Below are 7,857 nucleotides of genomic sequence, written 5' to 3'. Positions count from 1 at the left end.
GACCCCACTCAGGGTCACCTTTGGCCGTAACAAGTGGCTGTTCTATTAGAGTTTTCTCCCCATATAAATGTTTTTTTTTCCCCCTTTTCTATTCCATTCTCTTTCTTTTCTCTCTTAATTTTTCTTTCCATTTCCAAATTTCATTTTTTCACTCCTTTTTTTCTCTTTTTCTATTTTACTTCTTCTTTCTTTCTTATCCCCTAATTCTTTTTTCTCGGGTGGTCATCTTTATTTGGGGTTATTAATTTCGTGAATACATTTGCGATCAGTGCCTTGTACGTTGTGCCTTGTTGTGTTGTATTTTGTGCCTTTAAATCAACGCAGCAGAGAGAGAACTACATAACCAAACACCTAGAGAAGAGAGATCATGGTGAAACAAAGAACCAACCCACATATGAAAGAAAAACAGGCATCATCAGAAAAGGAAGTAAACGAAATGGAGGCAATGGAGGCAAGCAACCTGTTAGAAAAAGAATTCAGAGAAATGGCCATAAGGTGGATGAAAAGAATGGAAGACAAATTCAACAATATGTGTAAGAACCAAGAGGAAATGAAAAACCAACAAGAAATGAAAAATGACATCACTGCTATAAAGAACTCAATAGAAAGCATCAACAGTAGACTAGAAGAAGCAGAGGACTGCATCAGCGAGCTAGAAGACAAGGTTGGAAAAAAATATAGAAGCAGAACAGCTTATAGAAAAAATAAAAATAAAAAGCAGGAGGAGAGCCTAAGAGAACTCTGGGACAACACGAAACAAAACAACATCCGAATAATAGGGGTACCAGAAGGAGAGGAAACTGAGCAAGGAATAGAAAACCTGTTAGAAAAAATAATAATAGAATTCATAAATGAATTCAGTAAAGTTGAAGAATACAAAATCAATATACAAAACAATTTGCATTTGTATTCACTAATAACTGACTATCAAAGATAGACATTAAGAAAACAATCCACTTACAATTGCATCAACAAATACCTAAGACTAAATTTAACAGAAAAAGGTGAAAGAACTATACACTGAAAACTGTAAGACATGATGAAAAGAATTGAAGACACAAATAAACTGAAAGATATTCTATACTCACGGATTAGAAGAATTAATATTGTTAAATGCCTATCCTATTCAAAACAATTTAAAGATTCAATGTAATCCTTATTAAAATTCCAATGATAGTTTTCATAGAAATAAAACAAACAATCCTAAAATTTGTATAGAACAAAAAATCCTAAAATAACCCCATAAAATACCCAGAATAAGTAAAAAACCATCTTGAGAAAGAAAAACAAAGTTGGAAGCACCATGCTCCCTTATTTCAAACTATATTACAAAGCTATAGTAATCAAAACAGTGCAGCAGTGGCATAAAAACAGATACAGAGATCAATGTTAAACCTATACATTATGGTCAATTAATTCATGACAAAGGAGCCAAGAATATACAATGGGAGATGGACAAGCTCTGTAATGAGTGGTGTTGGGAAATTGGACGGTCACACGCAAAAGAATAAAACTGGACACGAAAATTAACTCAACATATAAAGACTTGAATATAAGAACTTAAACCATAAAACTCCTAGAAGAGAATATAGGCAGTAAGCTCCTTTACATTCACCTTAACAATGATTTTTATTTAAAGATATGACATCAAAAGCACCAGCAACAAAAGCAAAAATAATCAAGTCATCATCAAATTAAAATCCTTATGCACAGCTAGGAAACTATAAATAAAATGAAAAGGCAACCTACTAAATGAGAGGAAATATTTGCAAATCATATATCTGATATATTTGCAAATCATATTTATAACCATTCAGTAGGTTAATATCCAAAATATATAAAGAACTCCTCACACAACTCAATAGCAAAAAAACAACAACACACAAACAAACAAAAAACAGACCCCAAAACAAATAATCTGATTTAAAAATAGGCACAGGATCTGAATAGACATTTCTCCAAAGGAGACATACAGATGGCTAACAAGTACATGAAAAGATGCTCAACGTAACTAATCATCAGAGCAATGCAAATAAAAAATGAGGTATTACCTCGAACCTATTAGAATGGCTAGCAAAAAGATAAGAAATAACAAATGTTGGAGAGAATGTGGAGAAAGGAAAACCTTGTGAACTATTGGTTGAAATGTAAATTGCAGCCACTACAGAAAACAGTAGAAGGTTGCTCAAAACATTAAAAATCAACCTTCCAAATGATCTAACAATTCCATTTCTGAGTACTTATAAAAAAAACAAACAAAATCACCAACATGAATAGATAAATGCACCCCATATTCACTGCATATAAAAAGAAGTAATATGCAAATTAGGCTGGGACACCATAACAGGTCACGACCAGGCAGGAGGAGGTTGCGCACACAGATGAGGCCCGAAGCGGATACAGAGACAGACAGGGGCAGCCTGGGCAGCCTCAGAGCGGACACAGGCAGGGGGGCCGGGGTACTCTGCGAGTCAGGCGCGGGTCCCAGCCCCCTGCAGCGCCGGTCCGGCTTGACTCCCACTGCGGCCAGACCTGCGTGAGTCAGGTGTAGGTCCCGGCCCCCTGCGGGGTGCCTCCTTGAGCAATTTCAATTGCGCTGGGCCTCTGGTTATTTATAATAGCCAAAATATGGAAACAACCTAAGTGGCTATCAAAGGATGAATGGATAAAGAAAATGTGAGATATAATACATATGAACATTAGTCAGCCATAAAAAAGAATGAAACCTTGTCATTTGTGACTACATGGATGAGCCTTGACAGCATCATGCTAAGTGAAATAAGTCAGACAGAGAAAGGCAAATACAATACTATTTCACTTATATATGGAATCTAAAACAAAACAATAACAGAAAAAGAAAAACAAGCTCCTAGATACAGAGAACAGATTAGAGGCGAGGGAACAAAATGGGTGAAGGAAGTCAAAGGTACAAACTGCCAATTAGCAAATAAAATAAGTCATGAGGATGCAATGTACAGTATGGCAACTAGAGTTAGTAATACTGTATTACATATTTAAAAGTTGCTGAGAGAATAGATCTTAAAAATTCTCATCACAAAGCAAAGAAATTCTGTAACTGTATGCTGACGAGTGTCAATTAGACATATTTTGGTAATCATGTCACAATATATACAAACATGGGATCATTATGTTGTATACCTGAAACTAATATATGTCAATTCCTCAATTTAAAAATTGATAATAATGAAAATACTAGTCATCAAAATTTGTGGGGTGCAGCGAATGTAGTACAGAGAGGAAAACATATAGCCTCAAATTATATATTGAAAAGGAAAGAAGGCTAAAAATTATGTACCAAAGGGTTTGGAAAAAAGTAAGTAGAAATTAAAGAAAGACATTATAAGATATAAGGTTGATTAGAGGATTGATAAAGATAACAGTTCTTCAAAGAGAATTTTTTAAAAATTGACAAACTGCTGTCAAGATTGATCAAGAAAAAAGAAAACAAGAAAGAAGGTGAGCAGCATTAAGGATGAAGAGACTAACAAATTACAGCAGAAACTAAAATGATCTTAAAAAACTGAAATTAAATGGATAATTTTCTAGAAATAATATCACAAAAGAAAAAAAAACAAAAAGAAAAGTGATTTTTTTTGTATGTTTGCATTAATTGGTCCTCACACTTCTAACATTTAATTCTTAACTCATATAATCTCTGAGGAGAGTAGATAAATTAATGCCAGAAAAGAATTACTCTTTCCAAGTAATTCATAATACTTTAGATGTAATGACCAAATTTATCAGTAGAAGGGGCTAGAAACCCTATTTAGGGATCACCACTTTATAAATGAAAATGAACACATTTTCCTTTCTAATATAATACAATCTTTAACCAGCTCAACTGTTAACTTTCCCAGAACACATTCAGACAACACCATTTCTCAATGAAATGCAATTTCCCATGATATCCATGATATAAAACACACTAAGAAAGTAGCAGATGGCTTTAGTCAAAACCAAACAATATTTGAATACTGTGATTCTTATTTTTAAAAACATTCGATATGTATATTTACTGTAGAATGTTACTCAAAGATCCTTCCCTTTTGCCAAGCTGCTTAAACTGCATTAAATAAGGTTGATGTTAGATTCAGAAGGAGCTCTTGCCTGCCATGGAAGAACATCAGCAAGTTGGCTACAGAACTTGTCTCTCTCCACATAGAGCAGCCAGAATGAGCTCAACACAGAAATCAGATCACATTATTTTCCTGACAAAAATTCTTCAAAATCCATTCTTACCACGTCCTCCAGACCCAGAATGATTTGGCCCTTTCTGATCTCCCTTAATTCATCCTGTGTTCTTCTTCACCATTCATAGTGACTTCAGCCTCAACTGCCTTCTAATTGTTCTTAAAAAACTGTAAACTCTTTTCTGCTTCAGTGCCTCCTGATGTCTTTGTCTAGAAGATGTTTCCCCCAATCCTCTGTTTGGCCGCCTTGAACTTCTCTCATACATAGTCACATACACTTGCTACATTCACAAATAAACTACCTTTGATTAATTTATTCAATAGATTATTCTCTTGGTATGATTATTAAAGTAATAAAATAAAGCCTACAAAATGTGAGTTTGCCATATAAAACAAGCTTCTGGAGACAACAGGCCAAATCACCAAACAAGGGTATCTCCTTTTTCATAGATCTTTAAAACTTGGACTCACAAAAATCTCTGGTCTAGCTTAACTACAGACTAGATGAATTGGACACATATCCCTTTCAGCTTTTCAATGATACAAAGTATGGTTTAAAACAGATGTTGTCCACTTATATGTATGGCCTTTCTGAGTAAGCAATAACCAATGTTTTGTTCCCTTTAATTTACTTTAAAATGTTTTGTAAAGAGGGGGAAAAAGTCTTCTATGTACTTTGTACATGTATTTTTCTTTCTACCGCTCATTTTGTCATTTTGTAATTATAGGGATAAAACTACTTGCTAAAAATAAGTTCTGGAACCAAAAGAAATGCTATCATTTTCTAGAAAATTTCTCCATATTTAAAAACTGGCATTAATGAGAACCTTAAGAACACTATAAGTTTCATTGTCCACAGCTATAAAATGGAATAATGATGTATGTCTGAATTGATATAAGTATCAAATGAGTTTTAGGAGGAAATGCTTTGTAAATCACAATACAGGATTACTCTTTTCCTTTTTCTAAAAAGCATCCAAGTTGGGTTATAGCTTTGGCCACACAAATTTCTGAATCAGAAATCACAAATTGAAAATATCTTCAGGGGAAAAGGAGGTAAAATACATGAGTGAAGCACATCTAGATCAATGGTTCTCAACCTTCCTAAAGCCGTGACCCTTTAATACAGTTCCTCATGTTGTGGTGACCCCCAACCATAAAATTATTTTTTAGGCAACCCCTGTGAAAGGGTCATTCGACCCCCAAAGGGGTCGCGACCCACAGGTTGAGAACCGCTGATCTAGATGAAATAAAAGGGAATTAAAGGCCTTGTGGCAAAGTGGAGAGTATATATCCCATCCAAAGTGGAAAACCACATCCTGGCTTCAGTGCTGGCAGCTGCAAGCCCTGCCTTGCCTTGTCCTCTTGTTTTTCAGGAGAAATTAGGACTTAAAATTTACTAATTTTATAACATTGATAAATAACTTTAAAGTATTCAATGAAAGTACTGAGCTGACCCAAATAAACATATCTAAAGGCGAAGGTCAGCCTTCATGCCATCAGCCTATGACTTCAACCTGGGGTTTTGTGTTCTTTGGCAGGAAATGGCCAATAAACACAAACCTATCCGCAGGGCGTAATCACCCTCAGAGAGAAGGGAAATGGACAGTAACAGTGGCTAGCCCTTTTCTGACGGCTTGCCACAGGCCAGGAACCTATTGTGCTTGTACTTTCACATGAATTGTGTCACTTAGTACTCATAAGAAACCTTTCAGAAAGGCATTACTGTCACCCCCAATTTCAGAAAAGCAAACTGAGGATTAGAGAGAGTTCTTAAGGCCATGATGCTGGTAAATGGTAAAGTCAAGAAAAAAACCAGGTCAAAGCCCATGGTCGGAATGTGGTGTTCAATGATCCTGATTTCAGTTCAAAAGAGAAATACTTTCAGCTTGAGGGTCCTGACTGCCTCTGTGCCCCCAAAGTGGTAAGGGGCCTTCTGTGAATTAGTTTGAAAGCCCAATGGAGATCTATTAACCCTGTAATGGATAACTGAGTTTGTTTCCTATTACCCAGGGAAGAGAGTTTATTTGTTAGATACAATCTCTCAAATTATCGATTCAGGGGAAAACGAACCAAGAGATCCTTATTTTATTGTTTTGTTTTTTAAAGAGTTGGAAATGACTAGGTTAGGAGCACTGATATTATAGAAATTATTAAAATGCTAAAACATTTTTATGTCAAAACATTATATAACTTATATAATCTAAAGTATATTTTCACTTTCAAATATTTGTTTATCAAACTATTAGTAACAACTGATGGATTTTCAAATATTTTGAATTTGACAGATGAAAGTTACTGTTCAAAGAATTTTTGCACAAAAAAATTAGGCTAGTAAAAATACAGTTGAAAAGGGAAGTACAGGATGATGCCATCCTGTTAGGTGATGTGACCAAAATCTCTGCTTGTAGCTATACTAAGTTGGTATGAGAGATCACCAAATATAATCATTTATTTTGCACTTTTTTTGTTCCCAACAATAATAATAAAAAAGGACTGAGACGAATGAGAGCAATTTTTCACATGCCAGACATCACATCAATATATTCATAAAGAGCAGGTTATCTTTGAAAGCTAATACATCTCTCAATTTTCCCATTTAAAAACAATTATCTTTGATAATGTAATGAAAATCAATATGGCACGAATAACTTGCACCCTCATTTATCTGTCAAGACTTGGCACTTAGGCTCTAGCAAATTCTGAAAATCTGTCAACGTTATTACCCACCTTTAGCAAAGCTTGAACGTAATGCATAATAATGCTCAGATATCAAGACAGAGCAATGTCCAGGCAACAGCTGTGATCCTGGGCCTGTAACACAGAACAAAAAAAGTCGTGGTGTTACAAGGATAAGCATTCAGGATCTGGGGAAAGTAATTAGGAGTTGAACTTAGAACTAGGTAGGCAGTATGGCAAGACTATAATTTATTCCTCAGTTTTAGCATTTCTACATAACATGGAACACGAAGCACCTCATCTTCTGGGCCTGCATAAAAGAACTCTGAGGTTGTTCTAGATATAACTGGGATCAGTGTGAATCATAAGTATGTTCAAGAGGCTTTGAAAGCACCCATGCCATCACCAAGAAACTGGAGACATTAAAATCCACGAGGATTTGGCGGGTTTTCAAAAAAATCTTTAAAAAAACAAAACTCCACAATTTCAATACCATTACAAAGGCTACTTCAAGGCTTATGCCCAATTACCATCCTAAAAATAATAAAATTTTTAAAGCTATTTTTTTTTGACATTTCTCGTAGGAAGATTTTATCAAGGGGCAAAGAGAAACTACTGGGTACAGAGCAAGGCTGTTCTTGAGCAAGGTGAACTGCTTGCTGTCGTTTCTGGTGGGATCTCTCTATTTCCCAGTAACCATCACCATGACTGTATCTGCGCTTCCTCCTTAAAAAGAAAACCTGACGATGTCTTTTGAGTAGCAGGGACCCCAGCTCCACCAAACTGCCCTGGAGGGCCAACCCTGCGCAGCTGGCTCCTCGCGTGGACTCCGCGCCGCGGCGCCCCCAGGTGGGTTCTCCCCGCGAGTCCCCCCGTGGGCTCCCGCGCGCCCCGCACGCTCCCCCTGAGTCCAGCCCCACGTTCTTCCCGTCTCCCCTCCAGATCCACCTGTGGACGGGGCCGCCCG

Source organism: Myotis davidii, unplaced genomic scaffold (genome assembly GCF_000327345.1).
Source record: "Myotis davidii unplaced genomic scaffold, ASM32734v1 scaffold86, whole genome shotgun sequence".
Lineage (NCBI taxonomy): Eukaryota > Metazoa > Chordata > Mammalia > Chiroptera > Vespertilionidae > Myotis > Myotis davidii.
This window is presented reverse-complemented; position numbering follows the sequence as displayed.